The sequence below is a fragment of the Pelmatolapia mariae genome, linkage group LG6 (genome assembly GCF_036321145.2).
Source record: "Pelmatolapia mariae isolate MD_Pm_ZW linkage group LG6, Pm_UMD_F_2, whole genome shotgun sequence".
NCBI classification, from domain to species: Eukaryota; Metazoa; Chordata; class Actinopteri; order Cichliformes; family Cichlidae; genus Pelmatolapia; species Pelmatolapia mariae.
In genome coordinates, this window is record NC_086232.1 from 43,007,983 (window position 1) to 43,025,210 (window position 17,228).

General features: G+C 40.9%; 2 long non-coding RNA genes across 2 annotated transcripts; one reads left to right on the plus strand and one right to left on the minus strand.

Annotated features, from left to right (window-relative positions):
• Nucleotides 1-7,095: 7,095 nt before the first annotated feature.
• On the minus strand, nucleotides 7,096-9,457 carry LOC135933177 (uncharacterized). The gene is made up of 4 exons (XR_010573688.1): nucleotides 9,365-9,457; nucleotides 9,186-9,264; nucleotides 7,836-7,997; nucleotides 7,096-7,632 (listed from the first exon to the last, which is right to left on the minus strand). It is a non-coding gene; the product is annotated as an uncharacterized LOC135933177 (long non-coding RNA).
• Nucleotides 9,458-11,347: 1,890 nt separating this feature from the next.
• On the plus strand, nucleotides 11,348-15,645 carry LOC134629615 (uncharacterized). Its single transcript, XR_010573687.1, has 3 exons — nucleotides 11,348-11,739; nucleotides 13,348-14,357; nucleotides 15,026-15,645. It is a non-coding gene; the product is annotated as an uncharacterized LOC134629615 (long non-coding RNA).
• Nucleotides 15,646-17,228: the final 1,583 nt, after the last annotated feature.

Genomic DNA, 17,228 nt, shown 5'->3' on the forward strand with positions numbered 1-17,228 from the left:
TTACTTTTGAAAATAAGTAATCAGTAAAGTAACGGGATTACTTTTTGGGGAAGTAATCAGTAATTAGTTACTGATTACTTTTTTCAAGTAACTTGACCAAGAGTGCTGAGGACTCAGGACTGTGAGTCAGTGTGTTGTGCTTGAGAGATGTTAACTGAAGTTAAAGACGGGTCGGGCTGTACTTTTACACGATGGCGCCCTGAGTCAGCGTAACCTTGGAGACGAGTTTGCGGACCGAACTCTTCCATGGCATGCATTTTTAATTTCTCTTCATCAGACTGGGACCTGATGAAGAGGATTTCAGGCCCTTGTAGTATTTGATGTGATGTCCACATATGTGGACGCCAGGTCCTAGGAGGGGATGCCACACTCACATTACACGGTGGCACACATACAGCCCACTGTGACCTTCAGTGGGTCAGACTGGGGAAAATCCACTTCCTGTCAGTGTAAAGTAGGTTATCTGCACATTTAGTCCCCAAGATATCGCAATACAAGAAAAGGAAGGGCCAACAGTACGTCTCAGTTTTTATTCTGCTTCGTGAACAAGTCCAGAATTCCTTCTTTACGTGTCTTGATGCTGCTCAGACATCCAGGTGAGGAAACGCCAGAAAGTCGATTCTGTTCATCTCAACGTAACCAAGTCAAAGCTGAAGAAGTGACTGAGCTGAGTGACCAAATGTCTCTCTCAATGAAAAACGTCCAGATGAACAGAGTCGACTTCCTGGCCGTCGTCCTTCATGTTTCCAAAGCCAACTTTGTGAATAGGAGTGTTTAAATAAAGGTTACACGGCGCTGCTGCGCCCTGCTGTGGAACAAAGTGGTATTGCAGAAAAGTCCAGCCTTTGTTTATCTCTTCTACACGTCAACATAAAGTCATTGTTTCTTCAGTTTTTTTTTAAAACACAAGAATTAACAGCTTTAAAGACATGAAAATACTACCTTAAGGCTTCGGTGTAAGAACGTTTTTAAAGCACCTCATAATTCATCCTGTGAGTTTCCAAACGTTTAAAAATACTCCGACTGTGTTGGGACGTTCACAGCATCACATGTAGGAAACTCTGGGTCATTTGAAGAGAAGCAGAATCAACATGCACTACCTTTATATACCTTTGAAAATAATCCAACGTCACTCATTTCTGAAAAAATACTGAGTATAATTTGTTCTGCAGTACTTTGGTTGCTTCCTTGTTCTTCTGAGCCCAAATTTTTAAAATCTCTAGGTTCTGACATTAAACCCTAAACTGAATTATGACGCACTGCTGATGGTTTTTTCTTCCAAATCGTGAAATGTAAACATTTGAGGTTTTATTAGAATAAAACATAATTAGAGACAGTCTATTAGGAACACCGGGACTGATTAACTCCTCACTGCTGCGATTTTTATCATCAACTCAACAACATCTTTAAATTCAGACCCAAAACGAACAGCCTCTGTGGGTCAGAGATGCTCAGAGAACTTTGAGTTTTAGAGTTTTTAAGGGACATTTTAACTTCTGCCTATCTGAAAATAACATCCTTACATCATAATCAGAGTCAATAAAATTCTGATGTGACAGTTCTCAAATATTACACGACAGAAATGAATGCACTGTAATCACAACAGCCTCGTCACTGAGATCGCGCTGCGCTGTCAGATGGCAGCTTTCATTCTCTGGTTGTGTCTGAGCATTAAAACTTATTTGGCTTCATTTAGGAAACGACAGAGTTCAGGAGGAAACAAGTGCTTTCACAGCAGTTACCCTGCAAAGACAACATCTCATCTACTCTCAGAACGTCGACACCTCACTTCCTCGCAGGCGTTAAAGAAGGAAGAGTAAAGAAATGGTGGCCTCGAGTGTTTTTGTCACTAATGCCAAAATCTGGTGCCTCCAGCTCTGCTGATGTGTGAAGCTGATTGGAAAACAATGTTTCACTGATGCCAGAGAAAGTGACAGGCTGGTCTGAACAGGAGCTTCTGTAAACAGCTTCTGGATATCTGAGTGCTGCTCAGCCCTCTCGGCACCAGCAGCCTTCTGCAAACCCAGACCAACACATGATGCTAAACCGCTGGACCGGGGGGAGATGTTTCCACTGAGATTAATGCTGGGCATCTTTTTGGAAATAAATGATCCTGATATAACAGGAGAATCTATTAACGGGGCAGAGTGTAACTCACACTCCCCCCAAACCCCCTGCAAAGGCTGCACATGTGTGTTTAACAGCTCAGAGGAAAGTGCTGACAAACACACAACAACCTGATTACACTTGGACAGTGATGCCACATGAACACATGAAACTCTTCACCCACTACATATATTTAAACATTGTAATTCTTCTTGTTTTTGTAATACACAGAGGGTCTGAGCTTCCCCTCAAAGATTCACTAAAGTCTAAAAAGTTATTTTTCACTTTCTAACAAACCCTAAAGCTTAAAAAGAATATTTTCTATTAATTTTGCTCAGATGAACTAAATGAGTCCGTCACAGGCTGGTGCTCTGATCAGGAACACACAGGTGAACCAGCAGCTTCACCCACACCAGCAGCCTCAGTCTCACCTGAGAAACGCTGAAATAAAGAAAGTAAAGATGAAGGTTTACTTTACCTCTCAGCTCGTTTGTGCTAAACCAGTGCGTCTCGTCCTCCTCAGCACAAATAAAGAAGACGTGGAGTCCAGGTGCTGAAGGGGAGCGATGTGCATGCATGCGTGTGTCTGGAGAGTTTATGTATTAGCTTTGTGTGACTCACAGCTTCACCCGACAAGTTCCAACAAAGTCAAAGGTGCTTTCATTTCAGCGCCTGACAAGCCGCCCGAGGCAACGGGAATCAAAGTTTTACACACTCGCATTAATGCAGCGAGAGCCGCTCAACAACATGCTGCACAAATATATTACTAATGCATTGACTTACAGCTGTGATTAAACCTGTTTGTGGCGAACAGACTGAAAGTTTTTATGTTGGATTAAACAAAACAAAAATGAAAGGTGGGGAAAATCCTCCACTCACTGAAACGTGTCATTAAAAATGACAACAGGAAACTTGGTGCACAGAAAAAGTGCTAAAACTGCACTGCAGGTAAACATGCACAGATCTTCTCGGTATAAGTGCTCGTGCACGTGTTTACGTGCTCGTGCACATGCAGTAGGCCTTACAGCTGCAGTGAAGCCTCCCGACTCTTTTTATTCTCAGTGAAGCAGAGAAACGCAGCTCACAACACGATCTCCACCTGCATAGTTCATACAAGGAATTGTGAGAAATATTCACGCACTTTTCATTTTTGTGTATATGCTTGTAGGCCACTTTATTAGGTACACCATGCAGGTACCAGGTTGGACCCTCTTTTAAAAGCCTCTTCAGTCTCACAGACTCACTGAGGTGCTGCAAACATTCCTCTGACACTCTGATCCACGTTGACATGATACCATCACACAGATATAAATGATGTGAAGCTGTCGTTCCACCTCTGTGGACTGTGGAGGCCGTCTGAGCACAGCAAACTCATTGTGTGTGTGCCGTCCTGGAAGCAGCCAGCAGAGGATGCCACACTGTGGCCACGGTCAGCAACAACACTCGGGTAGGTCGTGCTGTTAAAATGATGCTCAGGAGGTGCTGAAGGACCCAAAGTGTGCCAGCAAAAGATCCATCCCACGAAACACCACCAACTACAGCCTGAAGTGTTGATACAGGGCAGGATGGATCACAACTTCATGTTGTTCACACCAGATTCTAACCCGAACATCTGAATCTCACAGAAGAGATGAAGACTCCTCCCACCAGGTGGTTTTCAAATCTTTTGTTTTCTGTTTTCAGACCCAAAAGCACCGAGTGGCCGGAAACTAAATCATTCACATAAATGACTCCTGTGTGAGGCTCTTGCTCTCTTCAGACACGAGTCTGAGTCTAAACCAGTAAATGTCCTGCAGTAAATCTAATCGGCCACTAGATGGAGGAATAAACACCAGACTGGGTAAAATATTTTGGACACCTCCTGCATCAATTCAGCGTTTATTGACTAAATAAACATCCAGCTGTTCTGTGAACACAAGAAAAACGGGTTTATGTGTGAAGAGAAAGTGTGAATGCCTGTAGCTGCGTCACGTTACTATAAGGTGCTCTGTGTAAATGTTTGCCTTTACCTGTGAGGTTCCTCCCCCATTGACTCTAACAGAAAACCAGTTTAAGTTACTGGAAGTACCGGTTTCCCCGAGCAGTGGATGAGCTGAGCTGCTCTGCAGGTGTCTTATCAGTGAGGGGCTCCTCCTAACTCACCTGTTATGGAAAAGTTCCTCTTCAATCACAGGACATTTCCACATGCAGTGACAGTCCACACTGAGGGGAATACCTGGGAATTTATTTCATGATGGAGGGAGAGTGTGCTGACTCTCTCTGAGTCTGACATGGAAATGTTGATGAACCTTTCAGTCGGCTCCAAACTGCAGCATCCATCAGTAACCTCATTCTAATAACCAGATCACATGATGCAGCACACACAGCAGTCTGCAGCCCGAGCTCTCGCCTCACAGCGATTACTTTAACAAAGACACATTTCATTGTTTGAAACTTTGTGAACTTCCACCGCTGTAGCGTTTCAGAGCTGGCAGAGAATAAGCAAAAGCAGAACAGACGAGCTTTAATATGACAGGAATCAGATTTTTGGAAGGCTTTCTTTCATATTTTGGCTCATCTGCTGCAATCTTTCAATTTTACTTGTGTTGCTTGAACAAGTCTGAAACTGAATGAAACTGGAGTGAGGAATGAATTCTTCACTGACGGGAATCTTCTGATATGATAAATGCTCGTTAATAAATTTAAATAAAATCTCAGGTCACTGCTGAGTCAGCTGGTCTTCAAACTAGAAAGGCTGTAGGCTTTTAATACCGGCCATGCTGATGAGGTTAAAGTCATTCCCGCAGCTCAGGTATAAAAAACTATGAGTTATTGGCCTCTGTTAAAAAATGTGCCGTTCAGGGGAAAATGAATCTGTGGCATTTAAACCTCCCAGAGGCTAAATGCTATCAGTCAGGTGTGCGTTATTTCCTGGCAGTAGCATGACCTGCATGGGTGGAAACATGAATAATGAAATAACATTTCTAAATAAAATCAGTGATATAAACAGGAGGAGTCAGATTATTGATTTAATGTGAAGAAGAAGACAAAAAGAAGTAAAGTTGGTTTGATCCAATCAGCTGAGCATTTCTAGAGTAACTTTACATAATTCAAAAATAATCTTTGCTTATCTTTCACTCGGCCTTGGTGTAAACCGGCCTGAGCCTATGGCAGTGAAACTAAAGGCTGGCTCACAGTCACCTGATCCAGTCCCAACTGTTTTGGAAAGAGGGAAGTTTGAAGCCGAGTCTTAAAGTAGAGAGGGGGTCTGTCCCCTGAATCCAAAGTGGGAGCTGCTCCCACAGCAGCTGAAGGCTCTGCCTCCCATTCTACTTTTAGAAACTCGAGGAAACACAAGTAATCCAAGTATTCTTTTACTGGAATACCAGAGGATGCACCGAGCAACAGGAGCTTCAAGTTCACAGTGTGGTTTAGGATAAGACCAGGAAACCTGACCTCATCACTCTGGTGTTGTGGGGCCGGTCTAATCAATGGGGGTGATGATTAGCGGTGCAGAGTTTCTACCATCATCATTCAGACCAGGACTGAAGAATGGGCGGAGCTTCTGAGTGAAGGAGCAGCCAGTAAAGGAGTAGATCAGAGCTGCAGCAGACACGTCATAAAAGGAGACCCGACCCTCGTCATAGTCCACAAACACCCCCACCCTCTCAGGACCAGACCGGAGAGAGAGAGCGACATCAGGGTCAGCCTTAGCTTTGTACTCGTATCCATCTCTCAGCCTCACAGTCCAGAAACCGTCCCGAGGACTCCGTGTGATTTGAGCCTTCCTGTTGGTCGCCTCTGTGGCCACTCCTAAAGTCCACTCGGTCTTTCCTTTAACCTGAACCTCAAAGTAAAATCTGCCTGAAGAGAAACTCTGCTCTCCTAAAACATTAATACAGTAAGAAAATCTCTCTGGGTTGTCTGGAAGCTTCTGCCTCACATCACTATCGTGAACTTCACCTATTTAAAAGGTAACTGTAACAGAATACAGTTACTCATATTTTGTATTTTAAATATGTCAGTAGTAGAGATGGACCGATCCGATATTACGTATCGATCCGATACTGACCTAAATTACTGGATCGGATATCAGAGAGAAATAAAAAATGTAATCCGATCCGAAGTATCACAAAATCACCTCACAAAACGCGCTACTTGGCGTAACCCAGCTCGGCGCATCGGAGCAGTATGTGTCACGTGATAGAGCGGCTGTTGTCTGCGAGACCTGCGGTCTGTTGGAGCATTTGGAGCCTCGCTACATGCTTCCTAACCGCAGCATTTCATCTCGGCGAAAACTATCCCAGAGAAGTAAAGCAAGTGTGTAAGTTCATCCCTGAATGTTTGCATAGTATTTCCACGTTAAGCTTAACAACTGATATATTGAGCCACAGCTGGACTGGCGAGTTCCATATTGAGGTGAAAAGGAAGCGATTTGTCCCGGACTTCAGCTAGAATTAAAAAATAGACACAAAGCTGGAATTATTCTGTCTTTGCTGCGCAGTTGCATCTACTTCTCTCATTCTCTCCCCCTCCCTCTCCTGTTATTACTTCAAACATGAAACTGATCAATGATGAGCTGATCGGCTTTTCTGACGCAAGTCCCGTCTTTGTTTGTTTATCGCCCACTTTGCGCTAGAAAGAGGAGACCAGTGGATAAACAACAGCAGCACGTTTAAGCGTGATCAGCTGTTGTTAGAATTTATTTAATATTAATTTCTAGTATCAGCTGATGTTTGCTGGAGCCACAGCTGTAAAGCTGCTGGTCATGATATCGGTTTGGATATGTGGTGAGAGGGAAACATGAAGATGAAACCAGGAGATGTCCTTACTGAATCATCAGAGCTGAACAGGTGATGGAGAAACAGGTTTACCTTTTAGGTGACATGAATGAGTTGAAGTTATGAACTGTTTCTGAGAGACAAATAACACCAGGATCCTTTTCTAAGTAGCTGACAGCTGGTAACTGTACTCTCTTTAAAATACCAGAATAGGAAGGATGGTGTAGGTTTAAATTTATTAGATTGATCAGTGTTGCTGAACTATAAAATGTTTTGGGTGGAGTGTATTTTTTGCATACAGGTATAACAGAATAGCTTCAGTCTCTTGTTTTTTAAAACTTGAGTATGAACTTATACAAAATGCAGCAAGATATTTATAAAAAACAGTTTCACTGATTACAACATATGCTATATCAGATTCATATCGGTATCGGCAGATATCAAGTTTATGATATCGGAATCAGTATTGGGCATTAAAAAGTGGTATCGTGCCATCTCTAGTCAGTACATGTACTCCATTACTCCCCCACACTGCTCATATCAGACTGTCTGTTGGTGGCCGGGCTATGAGCTGGAATCCTCAGTGGTGCAGCAGGCTGTGGTTGCATGGCTCACAGTTCTGGGTCTCAAGGTTCATGTTATGGTTTAGGGCCCGGATGGCTTGGAGATAGAAGCTCCTCTTGATTCTCTGTCCTTGCCTGGATTATCTGAACCTTCTGCCGGATTGCAGAAGTTGGAACGGTTTATTGCCAGGATAGGACGGGTCCTTCAGTGTGAAATGTAAAAGCCTTTACTGTCATTATACATAGTAACAAGATTAGAAACAGCTCTATAAATGTGCACACATGCTTTAGCACATTATAAAAACTATACAATCATTTAACTATACACTTAATATAAATATAAATACACAGTACAGTAGTGGATGACAGACAGGCAGAGAATTGATGATATTTCAGTGCAGATTACTTTTTGTGCAAGTTTGAGTTGAGTATGGTGATGACTCTGGGGAAGAAGCTGTCCCTGAGTCTGTTTGTTCTGGCCCGTATGGAGCTGAAGCGCCTGCCAGAGGGTAGTAGGTTAAAAACATGGTAGCCGGGGTGGGTAGTGTCCTTTAAGATGTTTCTGGCCCTGCTGAGACAACGGGAGCTCCTAAACAACCAAATCTCACATGTTGCCTTCTTTTTATTGGTCGACATGCTACATTTTTCCACCAATAGGAAAGAGTTGGCCTTTTTTTCCTCTCTTTACTGTTTTACTGTCATTAGAAAATGCTTTTTTAAAAACCGTTCATACTTTTTTAAAATCATAACTCTGGATTTTGTCATTAAGTTATTAAAATGTAAAAACTGAGTATACTTTGAAGTCCGAACTTTCAACACGGGCTGAAATAGAGACTCGCGTGGCTGCAGCTTGTTGCTTTGTCAGCTTAAATCGGTCATGTGAGCTGCGGCACACAGACGGTTAATAACACTCAGCTTTATTCCATTTCCAGAGTGAAACAACCAACCACCTGTGTGAAATCTAAAAATGCCCATGGCGTTGATTCAAAATGTGCTCTGGCACAACAGCCTGTTCTCACTCCCGGGGCGTACCATACCGACGTTTTGACACGTCCCGCGGCGTTCGTGAGGAACGCGAAAGGTGACCTTCCGCGTTGTTATGGTACGCGGTGGGTTATGGATGAATTGCAGTGGAATGACGGTCCCGCGGTAATAGACGTTCCAGCCCTAAACCTAACCTTAACCAGCAGTTAAATGACATAAAATTGTGTTTTCAAAAGCGATTTTAAGAAAAAGAACGAAAATGTGTAGATTGAGTCCAAACGGTTCTAATGTTTTCTCATTTTTCCGATCTCCTCGTGTAGGAACGTGTTGGGTACCCGAAAGCGTAAAATGTTGACGATTTGTCACCTAGCGTAAAATATTACGCTAAGGGAGTGAGAACGTGTGGCACAATCATCGGCATCGGTTGCTACTGACAACAAGAAATAAAGCCGGTCCATGTTATGGGCTGAACCATTTGTTAATGGTGGAGGGGGGTAACACTATGCAATATATTCAGTTTAAGAATTTATATTCAATTTGAAATGTTGCTGAGCTCAAAGTGTAAATGCTGTCTTATTTTAACAAACAACACTGTCATATCGTATACTCCTCTAGGCCTGCCCCCGTGCTGAAGGTTTATTTAGCAACAATTATCATATAATCAATAAGGTGAATCACTATTTTACTGTGGTGGCGAGGCTTGTGTGGCTAATAAGAAACTTGTTTTTTTTCAAATTTGAATCACAAAAGGGAGAAAAATATTTGTATCTACTCTGGTCGAAAGCATCCACGCTTCGTACTGATGTCCACAATTCTTTTATTCCTCTCACAATCATGGAGCACCGTGGAAACTAGAAACAAGTCAAAAGCACATATGACATTCATCTCAGCCACTTATTTCCTTTCACAAAGTGCACAAGTGCTAAACAAATAACAGCATAATGTTTTTACCGTGTACGCCGTGTAAAACCAGCAGTAGAAAAGTTGTACATTCCGAAAAGTCCGCCGTGTTACCGTTCTGTCTTGTCTCTCCCGCGCACAACTTCCGGTTCCCGCGTCTCACAGGAAGTGACTACTTCACAATAATTTTTAACAGAAACATTTCTTATAAGAAAGATGTATCACTGGATTCACAGATTATCCTTTCCTACTGCAAATGTACACAAACATGAGTACCAAATAAAGAAAACAAATAGAAAACAATATGACAATCTCAGACACGCTACTGGTGTTGTCATGGCAACCAACACAAACATCAGCTAAATATTGTAGCTGACGCTGAAATGGGCGCAGAACCATTGCAGGGGGGGCGCGGAATGAAAAGGGGGGGGGGGGGGGGGATTGGACACTGCTAGCACGGGGCGCCCACAGAAACGCAAAGCAGGAGATGAAGCATCGCTGAATATGTTTCCAAACCAACTTCATTCTAAGTCAAAGACTAGAAAATATGGTGAAGCATATCTGCCCTTTGGTTTCACCTGCACAAGTGCCGAGGTAGGTCTCCCCTGCAGAATTGGTTTTCCCTGTGTTGGGAGCAGCGCTGGGCTGTTCAAATCACGGACAAACAGTATCCCACAGCTGTTTATGTTTTTAAACCCATTTTGCACAGAGAGGCATTTTTTGAAAAATGTATTGATAGCAATGTTGAATATAATTACACATGAAAAAAAACAACTACACGTAAAATAATCACACCGTGACGCCTCTGCCTTTCTAAATGGAGGGACAGTAACTGCGTGTGTATGTAAGCGTGAAAAATACGGAAGAGGATTAGGGCCACTGGAAAGAAAAAAAAAAGAATTCTGACTTTAATCTCAGAATTCTGACTTTTTTCTCAGAATTCTGACTTTAATCTCAGAATTTTGAGGTGGGCATTTGCATGCATTCAGCTTCAGTGACAGGGATGTGTCCAGGTGTGCAGGTGGAGACCTAATTCTAGGGCTGGGTATCGTCACTGATTTCTAGAATCGATTCGTTTCCGATTCACAAGGTCCCGAATCGATTTGATCCACGATTCGATTCAATTCGATTCGATTCGATTTGATTCGATTCGATTCACTTCGATTCGATTCAATTAAATTCGATTTGAATCTGGGAAATTTTGACAGTCAGAAATATTATCATTCAGATCAGTACATTTACATATTTTTGTATCTATAAAAAGGAAGCTGACACTCGCAAGACATTATCAAAGGTGTAAGCGTCACAGCAGATGCCTTTGTGTCAAAGTAGCTGAAGATAAAACACAGAAAAACATGAAGGTGGTTTTCCTGGCCTGAGATTTTATACAAATATTCTGCAGTACATCAAAAACGAAAGAAAACCATTAATCAACATATGAACGTTACCTCTGACCTTACAGCGGTTTTATTAGAGACATGGCTAAGCGTTTTGCATTTTGCATAATTTTAAAAAGTTTGAATTTGTTCAGTATTGAACAGCAGAAATGAGGTTTTCTTTTCGGAAGTATGTAAAACGAAAAAAAGGAAAAAACAGCGGCGGACAGCGCTGTAAACAACGGTAGACTTGTGCTTAACAAGCAAGCGAATAATGCAGAAAACAGATTTTTAGACGGGAAACTGTTCTTGAAGTACAGAGAGAGAGAGAGAGAGAGAGAGTGAGAGAGAGAGCTGTGCATGAAGTGTGATTTTTATCGTGGTGGAAGCAAAACAGTAAAAGTCAGAGTGATTTCATGACGATGTTTATGTGAAGCGTAGTTTGGATCTTCTTTTGCTGCTGGTTCAGTCAATATTGTTTGGAGAGAGATAAAACTAACAGTTTTAGAATCAGCGCAAAAAGGGCGTGAACACAAAGCGCGGACCCGCCGACGGATCAGAATCAGCGAGCTGTCGCTTTCAGTCCCGACCGTGTCTGTCCAGTTGTTGTGCCAAAAAGTAATTGTCTGCCAGAAAGTGATTGCCCTCCGTGGGAGCGCGCGCAGCCGCTTAAAGCTGCAGCGCCCGTCAGATGAGAAAGGCGACATCTCACTGATTCTGATCCGCGGGTCCGCGCTGTGTGTTTACGTCCTTGTGCAGAATCCGTGTTTCTGCTCTCATTTACTGTTTTAGCTGTTTGGTGGTTGTTGAAATTTTGTGAGGTTTCACCTGAGATTCTGGCGTTTCGGGCAAAATAAATTTATATTAAAAAATCGATTCAGGATTTTAATGAATCGATTTCACGTTATCCAAGCCAGAATCGATTTTAATCGATGAATCGATTATTAAAACCCACCCCTACCTAATTCACTAAACATGGTGGATATAAGTGATTTTTTGCGTGGCCGAGGGGTCCCCGAAGATGCTATTTTATTAATGGAAGAGCAGAAGGTGAGTAAAAAAAGAGAGATACTTTGGTGTCTCTTATTTTTTACAGGAAAACAGTTACGGTACAGTTACGGTTAGCTGTTAGCATGCTTGTTAGCTTATAATGTTATATAGGAATGAACGTGTTTCACGATGTTACAGTATACTAGGTGAATTGACGTTTTAACTGTTGTTGATCGCAGGATCATCCCAGATGGGTTCGTTGCATTTTATTTTATTGTTCTACTATTTCATAGGTTTTCAAGGCAGTTAAGCGGAGCTGTGTTACAGATGCTAGCCGCCTGCCAATAACACTGATATATTTGATATTGGCAGTAAGTTACACCTAGTACAGCGGAGGAGAGAAACTGTAATGAATGTTTATGCGGATATTTCACTCAGAAAAATGGGTGGCGTTCATACACAGCCACCGACACAGCCCCGGTTGTTGTTCTGACGGTGGCCGACTGACGATCCCCTCACAACATGTTAGCTAACACAAACTAATGTTGTGCATGTAACTGTGTATACGTTAGTGGTACAGCGTCGGAAGAAATGAGCAAACTGTTAACTGTTTATAATGTCAGAATGACGTCATCGTTCTCCTGCACTGTGTAATGTATGTCAGCTCAAGAAGGAAATCATATCTTATACTCTGAGCTGCCCAGTGCACTTAACGCCTGCGTGTGGAAATAGTAGGCTGCACTACAGTTCACTACCGGTAAAAAATAAACTTAATACAGTATTTGGGTTTTTTTTTTATAGAACAATAAAATAAAAAGTGCTGGCTGAGGAGCGCTGCCGCGTTGAACTTTGACCTCGGAGTGACGTGACGTTTGTTTGAACAACCAATAGAAGTGCAGAAAGTCGCAAATCAGGCATATTGTTCGCATAAACACAAAAATAAATAAATAAATAACGAAATAATCCCGATGTTGTGCCAAAGAGTGATTTGCAATGTTACTTTGTGTTCTATGTGTAATACCTTTGCTTAAATGACTAAATGGACTGTGTATTTATGACACTGTGTTATAGTCCTACATACATAAGTAACATTCATATGTACAGATAAAAATGTACAGAGATATGTACACAAGCGTGTACACAAAAGTCTACTGCTGATCGAGCTGCTCAGTGTTCGTACAGTCTCATGCAGAGGGCGTGGAGGTGTTGTCCATGGTGGATGTTAGCTAAGACAACATCCTCTCCTCCCCAGTCTGCTCAGTGGATTTTAGCGGACCGCTAAAGCTGGCCCTCCCGACCAGTTTGTTAAGTTTCCCCCTGTCCCTCTCTGCCATTCCACCACTCCAGCAGACCACAACATAAAAGACAGCAGACGCCACCACAGTGTCGTAGAACATCCTTAGAAGACGTACTACCTACATCATAACCAATCAAGTCCTGCCTTTTTTTAAATACAGATTAGGATTTACTATTTACTGAAAGGCTATGCATTAGTTTGCTTCTTTCATTATTGTGTTTCGCCCTGCATAAAATAGATAGCTTTCCTGATAACTACAGTCAGTACTCTCCTGCTGCCATTAGCGGTGACCTAAGAGGCTTAACCATAATATTGCTTTGCAGTGTAAATGTTGCAGAAAATGACTGTCTTTACTTTCTTCTTGTGTGCAGATGGACTGTGACGTCATAGCACTGATGGATGACGCAACTTTGGCAAACTACATTCCCTCGTACGGAGACCGAATTGCCCTCTTCAATTTCTGCAAAAGCAAGCAACCACTGTCAAAAAGAAAACTAGGACTTCTGCAAAAACTTCACCTCTTGAAGTGAGAGAAACAGTCGCTGACATGTCAGATTTGGATGACTTAATAAGACTGTATTTCAGACTTTCCTTCAGTAACAAAGAAATACTTTCAATTTTAGCACATAGTCATCAGACAATTATAAGTGTTCGAACTCTAAAGAGAATCTGTAAAAGACTTGGGCTTTTTAGAAGGAAGAATCAATCAAACTTGGAGGAAGTGCTAGCCTTTGTCCAACAAGAGATCATGACAAATGGACAGATGCAAGGTTATCGTTGGCTACATCTTCGTGCAATTCAACATGGATTTGTGGTGTCACAAGATACTGTACGATGCATAATCAAATTGGTAGACCCTCAAGGTGTGGAACTGAGACGAGCTCGACGGTTGAGAAGACGTCAGTACAGCTGCAGAGGGCCAAATGCTCTCTGGCACATGTATGGCTATGACAAGTTGAAACCATATGGTATTGCTATCAGTGGCTGCATAGATGGTTTTAGCCGCTATGTTTTATGGATGGAGGCTTATACCACAAACAATGACCCTAAATTGATTGCAAGTTATTTTCTGAAAACAGTTTCATGCATCAGTGGATGTCCAGAGAGGTTACGTGCTGACCGAGGTACAGAAAATGGTTGTGTCGAACAAATGCAGATGTTTTTACGGAGAAACCACACAGACAGTTTTGCAGGTGAGAAAAGTTTCCTTTACGGAAGAAGTACAGCCAACCAACGTATAGAAGGATGGTGGGCTACCCTACGCAAACAGAGTGCACAATTTTGGATGAACTTATTTCAAAGTTTTCAGGATGATGGCCACTTCACAGGGGATTTTTTGGACAAAAGTCTTATCCAGTTCTGCTTTCTCAATCTTATTCAGGTAAAAGCATGTGCTCATGCTATGTAATGTCTTAGCTGCAAAAATAGAAAATATAAATATGGTTAGAACATTTTTTTCTTTAAATAAAATATGAATTCTATTTCCATTTTAATATGTCTTGATGCATGCTCAATCAGCCAGGTAAGGAATGATTTTTGACAAAACATTTCTCACACTGAAAACAATACATCCACATGAACAGAATCAACTTTTTGGGATTCCATTTTAATACTTTGATGGAATTGTACTCATGTTATCAGTGGAACTAACTGCACCTTTCTCAGCACAGGTGCATTGAGCATTACATTTTTTTTATTGCCACATGGTTTTAATTACTATGGAGTCTGTTACCTAGTGGTCCTTTGGGCACGGTTTCAGAAAGCAATCTTATCATTTGGTAAATTCTCTATTGAAAATATATTGTAGAATCATTGCACACTGAGTATAAAATGTTGGGCTATCTATTCAACAGTAGAATCATGTAGCACCATTCTGTGTCCATGTGCTTTTTAGTGACAGTGCTATTTTGTTTTTGCTGCTTGGTTTTACATTAATTAGAGGTCACTTTCTATGTCTGTTGATTAATGAGTTAATAAGCCTAAACTTTGGCTAAATCTACTGGTACATGGTCTGTTTCATACACTTATATTGTGCTGTTTTTCATGTAGGATGAACTTGATGAAGTTGTGAACACATGGAACTCGCACAAAATCCGGCCAAGTGGTAGTGCAGCATCGGGTCGACCAGTAGTAATGTACTCATTTCCAGAGCTGCACAGTGCTGAGGACAGACTGAAACCTATTTCTATGGAGGATATCACTTTGTGTATGGAAGAGTGTAGCCCAAAAGGTCAATACCCCTGTGATGAAACAGTCTTTGAACTGTGTTGTCTGCTTATGGTAGAAAATGAATGGGATGCCCCAGGAGATCCACTTGGTGCTGCAGATCTGTATATTAGGTTAAGAGAAGAAATACTGCAAAGTATTTAAGAAACTTCAGTGTGTAAATGTACAAATAAATACAAAATATTTCTCTTTATCTTGATAACGTGACTTGATAGTAGGTGCCATGTCTTACAGGTACCTTTTATGCAAGTATTTCTGCACTGCATTAAATGAAAGACATCTTTTAGGTATGACCGAACATGCCATTTTTCAGGTCATTCTGTCAGAATATTGCTGTTTATTACTGCTGTAATGTAAATTCAGAGTGCTGATAGGAGGTCGGCACCAACTAGTATCATTTTATGTTGATCATAGTAATAAATACAGTTTGGTTGGTATCTCCCCCCCCCCCCCCCCCCCCCCCCAAGTAAGATTTATTTCTACATTCACACTACCAATAAACAGAAATGGTTATATATTGCTTGAAAAAGCTGAATATTGTGATATTATCAATCAGTTATGAAACACATGTTAATCCTTTTAAAAGGCCATACATTAAACTGCATTTACAAATGTTATATTTTTCATTGAATCATAAGTGGTGTAAACCTGCCTACCAGTCAATTGCAATATAAATTTCTGTGTTTTGTTGCCAGATATGTGCATAGTATATAAAATATAAACTGACCAGCTCCCTGTTCATTGTTTTCTGTATCAACCTTTATTCTTAATATTCATGGCTGGAAACCCAGGCACCAGCATATAATATGCTAGGTGCCCAGGTTATCTGTGGTATGTTTCAGCAAACCATAGTAGCATTAACATTTCTAGGTCTTGACAACAGAACGTTTCTATAAACGTATCATTGTTAATATTTCAAGTCGTTATGCCTTTTGGGGAGCTTTTAGTGCAATTATATTAAAGCAAAGCTATTATAATCATTTACCCATAAGAAGATCCATCACCTAATTATTATTTTATTTCACTTCTGTTAGTTGTAAGATATTTTAGCTGGTTTTCATGTAAAATGACCATGAGTCATTGCTATACTGATGCAGTGTGAGGTGTCGTATACAAGGCTCCTTTATGATATGAATCCTAAAATTATAAGAAACATACCAAAAATATTTTGACTTTTATTTGTAGTATCCCTGCCCTGCAACAATGCAACAAAACAGTTCCTGCAAGTGGAACCAAGTTATTGTCCCATTAAGTGCAACATGTTTTACATTTATATTTCTGTATCTTTATGAAATGTTTGAAATTAAAAATAAATGTTATTCTTCCATGTTACTGAGCTCATGTGTGGCAGTCTCTTGAATTCTGGCATGTTCAAATAGATAAGGAGCTTGATGAACATATTCAAAACAACAATACAAATGTACTGTGTACAGTAACATTTTATTGGAAAAAGTTTACAAGAAACCTGTTCTTGCCAATGCCAATAACATGGCTAAAACTCATAACCGTATAAGCTGCCCTGTAACAAGAATGACTCAACTTTTAAAACAAACTTATAGATCTCATACAGTCTTGTTACACATCAGTATACATCAGTGACTTACTGTAAAGAACATGAACACTGGCTATTGTGGTATCACATAAAAACAAGTGTGAATGGTTGAGAACATACATGCATACAAATAAAAATGCATAATTTCTGGCAGTAAAAAGACATTTTTTCAGGTGTTAAGATTAATACTATATCTGAGAACATGACAATTTGGCATTACAAAAGGATGCCTGAATAATCACAGCACTTGACCACTGCACTGAACTGTACAGTGTTTATTTATGATCTTAGTAATCAATAACTGTCTTCAAAACAGACTGAATCCTTTAAGCAGCTTGAATCAATTTGATGGATGAATAACAGGTATGCTTAGAAACAATATGACAATAAGAAAATACTGGAATTTTAAAAAATATTTTCACCAACTTTAAATAGAACCTTTGTAATCAACAACAAATGCCAAACTTTGATACC